The sequence below is a fragment of the Helianthus annuus genome, chromosome 3 (genome assembly GCF_002127325.2).
Source record: "Helianthus annuus cultivar XRQ/B chromosome 3, HanXRQr2.0-SUNRISE, whole genome shotgun sequence".
NCBI lineage: Eukaryota > Viridiplantae > Streptophyta > Magnoliopsida > Asterales > Asteraceae > Helianthus > Helianthus annuus.
Window position 1 is genome coordinate 95,306,576 of NC_035435.2, and position 10,221 is coordinate 95,316,796.

The 10,221-nt window shown below is 37.5% G+C and overlaps 1 non-coding gene across 1 annotated transcript; it reads left to right on the top strand.

Annotated features, from left to right (window-relative positions):
• Positions 1 to 6,016: 6,016 nt before the first annotated feature.
• Positions 6,017 to 6,089, top strand: TRNAR-UCU. The gene has a single exon. It is a non-coding gene; the product is annotated as a tRNA-Arg (tRNA).
• Positions 6,090 to 10,221: the final 4,132 nt, after the last annotated feature.

Below are 10,221 nucleotides of genomic sequence, written 5' to 3' on the forward strand. Positions count from 1 at the left end.
GCGATAGCTGCTGAAATTGACGGAACAACGATTATTGTGACAGAGCAGGGTATCAGGGAGGTGTTGCAGTTTAATGATCAAGAAGCGGATCCAATCGAGCTTGCTGCTGGGGTAATTGAAGCTATCTTGCCACGTCTAAGCTATGAAGGGAGATTTCCGCCCCTGGTCAAGAAGTTTGTTCATCCATATTGGCGCTTATTATTGCACACGTTCCTATTGTGCATGACTGAGAACCGAGGAGGAACTGATCAACTAAACACAACACAAACGGCTGCATTGATCTGCGTAATTACAAATGAGCCGTTCAATTATTCGCGATATGTCTTAGAAGCAATGAAGAGGAATGCTATCGGGCTAAGAAAGGATAAGTTTCTGATGTATCCTAGGTTTGTACAAATGATTCTGAATGCTCGGTATCCTGAATTAAGGCGATCGGGTAACACACTGGAATTAAAGCCCATGGGTCCTTCTTGTTTTGGAGCACTTACAACTAAGAAAGGAACAGAAAAGAAGTTTGAAGGTTTGATTGCTTTGGAAAAGTTCGGTCAGTTTGCTGAGACCGAAGAAGTTGCTGTGAATCCAGTCAGGGCACTAGCCGTACCAGCACGTGCCATAGTAGCTGAAGAACATGACATCCAGCAAAGAGATGAAAACGAGCCTGAGCCAGAGCGTATCACCATCAACTCTGACGATGAAGGTGTTGAGATTACGTGTGATTCTGATGATGATAACATAGAGCTTCCTCCTGAAGCTAATGCTGAAACCGTTTCTACTGTTACTCCGGTGATTTCTGCTGAGAACTTGGCTCTGTTGTTGAAGAAAGTGACTGACACGATGGGTAATCCTCCTACTAATCTGTCAGTGTCTACTGAAGAGCCTGAAGAAAGCCCAAGGGATTCTGATGATATTCCGCTAAAAAGGAAAAGACGGGATCCTAGACCCGGAATGTTTATCGAACGAAGCAAAGATCAATCCGTAACTGTTGCTGATGATGCTGAAGGTTTATATAAGTTTGATTTCGAAACAAATGTTGATGACACCACCACTACTACAGATAGTTTCTTTGAGTCTGATGCTGGAATTCAAGGTGATGATACAGTTATGGCAAATGTTGAAGTTCAACATGAAGCTGTGCCTAATGTTGAAGTTCAAGCTGAAGCTGTATCTAATGTTGAGACTCATACTGAAGCTAGGCCCTCTGAAGCTGTTGGTGCTGGATCTTCCGGTACCATTCATGAAGAACCGGGCAGTTCTAGTGGTAAACGACCTGTTGAACCACTCAGAATGCCTTTCGACAGTGATTCAAGCGATGATGATGAGTTCATAAGTATGAGGGAAATGAAGAAGCGTTTAGTTGTGCTCGAACAAGATTCCATACATAAAGATGCTAAGATCATACAGCTTGAAGACATTATTGTGAAGAAGGATCAACAAATTGAACAACTACAGGGAGATGTTGGTCTGTTATTCAATATTGTTTATGATCTGCGAGGCAAACTTGAGAAGAAGTTTGGTCAAGAGTTTTCTGATCCCACCGATGTAGAGAACAGAAAGAAAGCTTTCGAGAAGGATAACGCTGAAAAGGCTGCTGCTATGGAAAAGTACTTTGAACGGGTTACTGATCCAGAAGCAGAAAAGGCGAAAGCTGAAAGGTTGAAGAAGAAGAGAGAGTTTGTAATTCTGAAAAACAAGAATGCTAATCCTGACGATGAAGATGCGCATGCTACACATCATTTGATGGATGTGGGTGAAACTCTCTATGACAAGAAAGGGAATAGATCTGGTGTAGTTAGCTGGGGGTATGATCACGACCGTAAACGATGGTGGATTAAGAGGAAGGTTGGACCAGTCGAATGGTACAAGCGATCAGGGCAATTTCAGTCATTCACTAAGGTTGATTTGACAGATCTGGTAAATAAACCTTATGTGGATGATAAGCCTAATGGTCCTGGTTATATGTTCTTCGAGAGATTGAAAAGGGAAGTGGCAAAAGGCTTTCCTTCGATGCGTACAGCAGATACCACAGTTAAACCAGCAAAAGGGATCAGGGATCCATACACCAACAAGCGGATGAAGATAGTACACTGGCCCGCTACTGATAAAGAAAAGACTATTCCGTTGGTAAGGAAGATTCCAAAAGGGGCGTTGAAGACGATGCACTTCTGGGCATATAATGAAAGACTTGGTCAAGCTGTGATCGTTTGTGATGGAGATGAAAGTTACTGTCTGGTGGATCAGATTGATTTATTGAATCTTGCACCTGAAGATCTTGCAGTACTGGCAAGCAACCAAATCCGAGCCACCGAAAAATATGAAGAAATTGCTAAAGGGTGGACGTCTGCTGTAGCCTCTGTGATGCATATTCACAGGAAGGGATTTGGTGGATACAAGGATAACATGAGTGGTGGTCATCAAGGAAGCTGAAGCAAGAAGAACTTGTATGCATAAACCTAGGGGGAGATTGTTGGAACCTAAAGGTTTATTCATGCAAGTTAACAATATATAGGGATTGATCTTGTAATTAGTTTAATTATGTTTTGGGTTAATCTTATGTGGGTTGGGCTTGTAAGTGTGTCGCATGGGCTTGAGTGGTTTCGGCCCTTATGTAGTGTATTTAAACACCCTTAATCAATAGATTAAGGGTTGTTGATACCAAATAGAAGCAGGGAGCGACACATAGCAAGGAACCGAGTTCCTACCGATCTTGTATCAGTCATCTTCAAGTTGAATGCAAGTTTGGTTTGTTTTGTTATTCATTGTGTTTTATTCGATCTATATATATTGTTTCTTGAATCACCTTTGTGTTTGGTTTCCGCACTCTCACAAAGTTAGATTGATATCATTGTGATCCTCACGGGTTTTACAAAAAACTTCGGCAATAATTAATGCCTTAAAAACGTAACAGGTAATGAATGACTGGTAAAGTTTTTAAAATCTTAGGTGTTAATTAGTGAATTATATGTGGTAGAGTAGGGTGTAAATAGCAACACCTTATAAGTATGCCACCAGACATGTTCTAGAGGGCAATTTAATGGTCGCTTGTTCAACCTCTTTTGTAGAAAGGTTCTTTTGGGGAGGTAATGATAAGAAGGCAAAGACAGCATGGGTATGTTGGGAAAGGGTAATTGGTCTCATTGAAAAAGAGGGACTTGGGTTGGGGTCACATAAAGATATGAGCATGAGTTTATTGTTGAAATGGTGGTGGCGTTTCAAGCACGAAAATGATTCACTTTGGGGAAAAACCGTCAGGGCAATTCACGAACATACTCATTCTTATTCGTATGTCCCGATTAAGGAAGGTATCACTGGTACTTGGAACAATATCGTTAGGATCCGGAAAGAATTGGAAAACAATAATGTTCTTGTTGAAAACTTGATAAAAGGCGACGTAGGTAATGGAAAAGAGGTGCGATTCTGGTTGGACTGGTGGGTTGGGGATGACATTTTGAAGGACAAATTTCCTGATCTCTTTGAAATAGAAAAACATAAGCGAGCAACAGTCGAGGAACGATTGGCTGATTTAGAGAGGAGGGCGGTCCCGAGTACAAACGAACAAATTAATCAGCTGCAACAATTATTAACCTTTAGACAAAGGATAAGTTTGGAGAAACGAGCTGATAAATGGTCGTGGGTTCCTTCCATTGATGGGTCATTCTCGGTTTTGTCAGCCCTGGCAGTTCTAAACAGGTTTGCGGTCCCTTACCATCCTTATGAATGGGCCAAGTGGGTGCTAAAAAAGATTAATATTTTTGGGTGGCGTGGAGTACAAGATCGATTGGCGACAATGATCGGGTTAAAGAAAAGGGGTATGCTCTCAGGTGCGCCAATTTTGTAAGCTATGCGGAGATCAAGAAGAAGATGCAGATCATCTGTTTACGGGGTGTTATGTAGCAGCAGTAATGTGGCAAAAGGTGAGTTCGTGGTGCAAAATCCAGCCGATTTTTGCCTTCTCTATGAAAGATTTGCTGGAATTTTATAAAACATGGCCTATTGAAGAACCGAAGAGGAAATATGTTCAAACAATCATACTAGTGGCTTGTTGGAGCATATGGAAAGTAAGGAATGAATGAATTTTTAATGGGAAGAGAGCAAATATAGATGGGATCTTTGGAGAAATGCAGGCAAATACGTTCCCTGTGGATTAAATGCAGAGCAAAGATAACGAATTTGGACGGGAGGAAATGGGTGAATTTCGAGTTTTATAATGGAGTATGATACATTGTTTATTGTTATGTTTTTTATGGTTTCGATGTTTCGACTTTATAGGGTGATTATGTAGTAGGTGGTTGGCTTAGTAGCTTACTAACCATTTGTACTTTTGAATCTTTGGGATGTTGAATAAAAGTTGGTCAAAAAAAAAAAAAAAACTAGAATAATAAAAATATTATTTCTAATATTCATGTCTTCAATATATGGTCTTAAGGCTTCATAAAATTAACTTAGAATTTTAATTTACATTCTAAGCCTTAGAATTTCAATCAAATTTATTGTGGTTTATCGATGTTGAAAAACCAGATATGATGTTTATATACTTTTATATGGTATAATTAAAGTTAGTAGATGATAGAAACTTAATAAGGTAGCTCTATTTATTTTTAATCAGCTTGATTTTCCTTTTCATAAATGATAATAACTAGTGGTAGTTCCCGCGCTTCGCAGCGGACTTTTGATCGTATTGGCTCGATTCATCACAGTACTGGTACGATGCTCGTACTCGATATGACAATTGACATGTGTTTTACATCAATCGAAACCATAAAAACGAATACCTGTACCAAACGAAACCAACACTCGATACAACTTACGATGAAAAGAAAGTCTATATTATTTGTAAAACTATACAATTGGTATTCTAAATTTAGCAAAAGAAATTTGTTATATAATTTAATTTGATAAAAGGGTAATCATATACTTAACTCTTCATATAGTCATCGATTATATTAAAAACATATATATTAAAAAAGTAATTTTAAAATAAAGTGCACTGTTGAAAAACATAAGCATTATATATGATTTAAATTAAATTAAATAATTTAATATGTTTATCAGTAAATTTTAAAACCTTGAATTTTACAGGGATTTATTGTGTCCGTGAATTTTAAAATATATATTTTTATATGAGTAATGTTATTTATTATGTTAAAATATTGTAACTAAAAAGCTTTAAACATTAGAAATTGTAGGCTTCATTTTCTCCCATTGAATTTTTATATACGGAGTTGGCCAAACTATTGCTTTATTTACACTTTTACTTTCAGCCGCTCACCCAGCTAATTTATGTGCGTTTACACTAAACAAATCTACACTAATGATTTCTTTGATTTATCATGCATTGATCCTTTTTTCTCTATAGATCGATCGATGCCTGTATTGGATTTTTATTCTCTCATCTTTTAACATTTTTAGTGATTTCCGGCAGGTGTTCCGGCCGCCCATGACAGCGGCAACCGTTCGATATGATGTCGTTAATGGTGTGTTTCTGCTCAGATCTATATGTACTTGATGAAATCACTGCTAACGTTAACGATTCCGGCCAACACCACCAACATTTCTGCTCCCCCCGCCAAGAAACCCCAAAGCAAACGTTGTTCCCTTTTCCGGCCATTAAGCCCACCGTCGTTTGTCGTCTTGACAGAACACGCCAGATCCCTTCCCCCTCTCTTCAGCTCTCTCTCTCCCAGTGTTGTCTCTGTTGTTACGATGTATCGATGTGTGTGTTTAAGTGTCCCAAAATCAAAAAGTAAGAAACGCGGCTGAAATCAAAAAGTAAGAAACTACCGTGGTCAAAACTAAACATCACAAAAGTACACTAGCGCAAAGAGTGTTGTGGATTGATATATATAATAATAATAATACGAAGCTTTGTATATTCTTAAACTTGGTAAAGATTGCTTTATTCTCATAATAAATGGAAGATAAATGAACTTTATGTATGATGTATAAAACAATGCTTTGCAATAGTTAATCAACCATGTGAAAAAAATTTATAATTTAAAACAAAGGAAAAATCAAACAAGCACCCGTGGCCTAATGGATAAGGCGTCTGACTTCTAATCAGGCGATTGTGGGTTCGAGTCCCACCGGGTGTGTTATTTTTTTTGTATGTTTAAAAATATTTTACCTTTTATCATTGAGACATTTGTTTTTTGTATTTTTAAAAATATTTTACCTTTTATCATTGAGACATTATATTCGGCAAAACTAGCTGAACATTATTTTATTAGGAGATGGAATGCTCCCTTAATTCGTATAAGAAAATTTCTTATCAAAATGGAAGTTTTTTAACGGTGGCATATTCGGGCTGAGTGGTATGCTTCTTCATAGCTCACGTATGTATCAATATCTTAGACAGTATTAGAATTGTCTATTGTTAGTTACATATATAAATCTATTATCTGTTTGTTTTTTAAGTAAAAGTTTTCGTCATAAAAGTACATATAATATAAACACAATGTTGATTCAATTTCTTTTTTAGAAACAGATGGATAAAGATGATTAATGTTTTAAGTTAAATAAAAAAACTGACTTCTTTTTTAATTAACAACAGTGCTAAACTTTGGAATCAATCAGATGTGCTCATTGTTTTGCTTTTTAAAAGGACTGTTTTGTTATTGTAAATTTTTATATAAAAGAGGTTTTATTATAACACAATTTTGTTAATCAGGTCTACATTCCCATCCATCCATCCATCTAGAAATCTTAAAAAAACACACCTTGAATTGGTGTTTTCTCTTGAAATCAAGAGGTATGATAGCCTGTCTTATATCAAAAGAATGTAGATTGACCATTTGACCATAAACCTTGATGTTTTTCCCAAAGGATGTTTGATTGGTAGAATGTGAAGCTGTGTAGTCAAGTTTTGCTTTGAATTCAACATGACAGTTGGGGATCATTATATATATTCTTATAGTCATGAGTCATGACATGCATGGCTTCATATTTAGAGCACCCGCAACAAGAAACATTTTTTTTTTAATTTTTAAAGAGAGAGGGTGTGATTTAAAGGAGAGAGAGTGTAAGATGGAGGAGAGAGAAAGTGGTGATGTATGTGTGGAAAATGAAAAAAAATAATGGGAGGAAAGTTATCTAAGTGTGATGTAGAGAGATGAGAGAGGAGAGAAGAGAAATATGAGGAGAGAGAAGAGAAGTGTCAATTAGACACTAGAAAAAATATGAAAAAATTCCCCATATTTAGGATGCTATTAGTGTATAATCATGTCAAGAAATTCATTGTCATTATAAAAGTTTTTAATTCGATACACTCAGTGATATGATCAATGTTTTAAATTCGGTTTTTATACCGTACCGGACTTATGAGGTAGTGATGCGGCTCCATTAGGCCACCCGTAGTGCGGCGGTATACCGCGGCTAAACCATGTATAGCGCTCCATAGCGCCCGGCCACACCGCTACGGCCGACGCTATGGGCTGGTGATTTGTTTTCTCGCGAAGAGCATAGCGGCGTTAAAGATTTTGGTTTTAAAAAAAATGACCGTTGCAACAGTCATATGTATTAAAAAAATTTCCTAAAAAATCTATATATATATCCACAAAACTTTCACATTACACTAAACTAAACCTCAAAACACCCTTTAATCCTACATTCTTATGAGATTAATACTCCCACTTTCTTATAAAAATAATGGGCTCGCCATCGGAAGATTTGTTCACCGAAATTTACCGAAGATTTTTTTCACCTGAAGAAATCGTGGAGGAGGAAGAAACGGTTACGAGTGCATGCGCCCTCGCGATTCAAGCCATGCAACACGTTAGTGGTTCTTCTCCACGCCCCATTTTGAGGCGCACTTTTATCTTGCGAGACCGTGAAGCCGCAAACGAGCGTTTGATGAAATGTTATGTTGATCCGACACCAGTTCACGATCCCGATGTATTTAGGCGATGATTTAGAATGAGCCAAAAGTTATTTTTTCGCATTAAGTTTAAACATCAAATCAAATTAAATATAGACGTCTTTTTGCAACTTCATTCTCCTTTGATTTGCAAGTTAATATATTATGAGTAAATAATGTGAAAAAAAATATACAAGGCACATAAAGCTACTTTAACCATTCTTTCCCTCCATATAATAACCAATTACATTTTAGATCATTGTACACCTTATGAGGTTATAGTAACTAATATAAAATTTATATGGGCCAAAATAACCGGTACACACTTATGGGGTTAGGGGACTAGGGGTGGAATCACTAGTGATGGATTCTATCACTCTCACTCTCCAATCAAATCATGACATGTCATCAACCATATTTCTATCACTAGTGATAGAAATGGACTAGGGGTGGAATCACTAGTGATGGATTCTATCACTCCCATTTTTTTTAATTTTCATTTTAAAATTAGAAAATAAAAATAAAACACTAAATTATAAATTTCATTAAACTTTAAAAAAAATTACATAACCAAATAAAAAAACAACTAAACCGATTTAAAAAAAAACAACTAAACCGATGGCATCTCCCAACCCCACTTTGCGCAAATCGCGCGCTTTTGTTCGATGACAATTGACTTGAACGGTTCGTCGAGATGGGCGTGTTTTTCACACAAGATTTTTAAATCATTTTGTCTTTCGATCGTTTTCAAGTGTTCCTTGTACGCCTGCTCCCGTTCAACTTTTAGGGTCATCATTGTTTCTTTTCTTTGTTCGGCCATCTTGTATTGGGTCATTTTCTCCTCTTCGATTCTAAAGATCGACTCCGCCACCGCCTCCTTCCCTTTGCTTGACGAATCACCACCTCGTCTGCGTCGTGGCCTTGTGGGTGTATCTTCCTCAACGGGCTCGTCAAGGGGTTCGTCTAGAGGCTCGTCGTTTAAGTTCATTTGGGGCAAGTTATCCGACGCGGAAGTCGTGTAGTTCCCCGAATCGGATGTCTTTGATCTTTTCGAACCGCCTCGATTTTTTGGAGCCGTAGGACCACGCGTGTCAACCAACTCAACGGGGACCCACTTCGGGTGATGTCTCGCAACTTCCCATGCCGCCACGTGTGGAAAAGTTCTCTTATGGTACGTTGTGCAATACATTTCGGTGGCTTGTTGCATGATCGTCGCCTCACTCGCTCCACTTTGTGGGTTTCGGCTCTACAAAAAAAAATAAAATATTAAAAAACTGTTTTCTATAAAAAAACTGTTTTTTTTTTATAAAAAACTGTTTTTTTTAATAATCTGTTTTTTTTTAAAACTGTTTTTTTTATAAAACTGTTTTTTTTAATAATCTGTTTTTTATAAAAAACTGTTATTTATAAAAAACTGTTTTTTTTTTTAAAAAAACTGTTTTTTTTAATAAACTGTTTTTTTAATAAAAAACTGTTTTTTTATAAACTGTTTTTAATAAACTGTTTTTTTAATAAAAAACTGTTTTTTATAAAAAACTGTTTTTTTATAAAAAAACTGTTTTTTTATAAACTGTTTTTAATAAAAAAAACATACATTTTGAATGAAACAAGCGTTGAACTGGCTAATTTTCCGGTTCAAATCCGTCCACTTCGACGTCATTTTGTCCATGTTTCGGACATTTGCACCGGGAAGTTTCATAAAATGATTAATAACCCGTCTCCAAAACGCATCCCTTCGTTGCTCGTTCCCGTGTTTCCTACTCTCCGAGATGTGCAAATACGCCTTCGTCAACGACACCTCCTCCTCGCTCGTCCAAGGTTGTCGGCCGATTGGAGCGATTTCTTGAACCTCAACATTTTGTTCTTCTTCCTCTTCCTCTTCCTCCGCTTCTTCTTCCTCTTCCTCTTCCTCGTCCTCGTCAACACTTTGTTGTGGTTCACGTGGTTCATGCCACGCTTTTGCAAAATGATGAAGGAGGGTGTTGTCTTCTAGTAGTGGGTCGAGTGCGTGGGGTTGGGTTTGATACGTTTGCGATTGAAATTGGTGAGGTTGAAACGGTGGAACGAACGGTTGGTTATGGCACGTTTGCGATTGAAAGGGTGGATATTGTTGGGTTTGAAAGGGTGGATATTGTTGGGTTTGAAAGGGTGGGACTTGGTCGGGTTCGTCTTGCAACCTAAATCGAGCGGGCTCACCAAGATTCGCTCGAACCTTGGGCCTTATTTTCTTCGTACCCGAACCGCCACCTCTTTTTTTCGATCCACCACCTCTCTTGCTTGAACCTTCCATATTTCTTGTAAAAAATGAGTGTGAAAATAGTTGAGAGTTTTTTGAATTTTTTATGAGAATTGTTGAGAGTGTGAGAATTGTT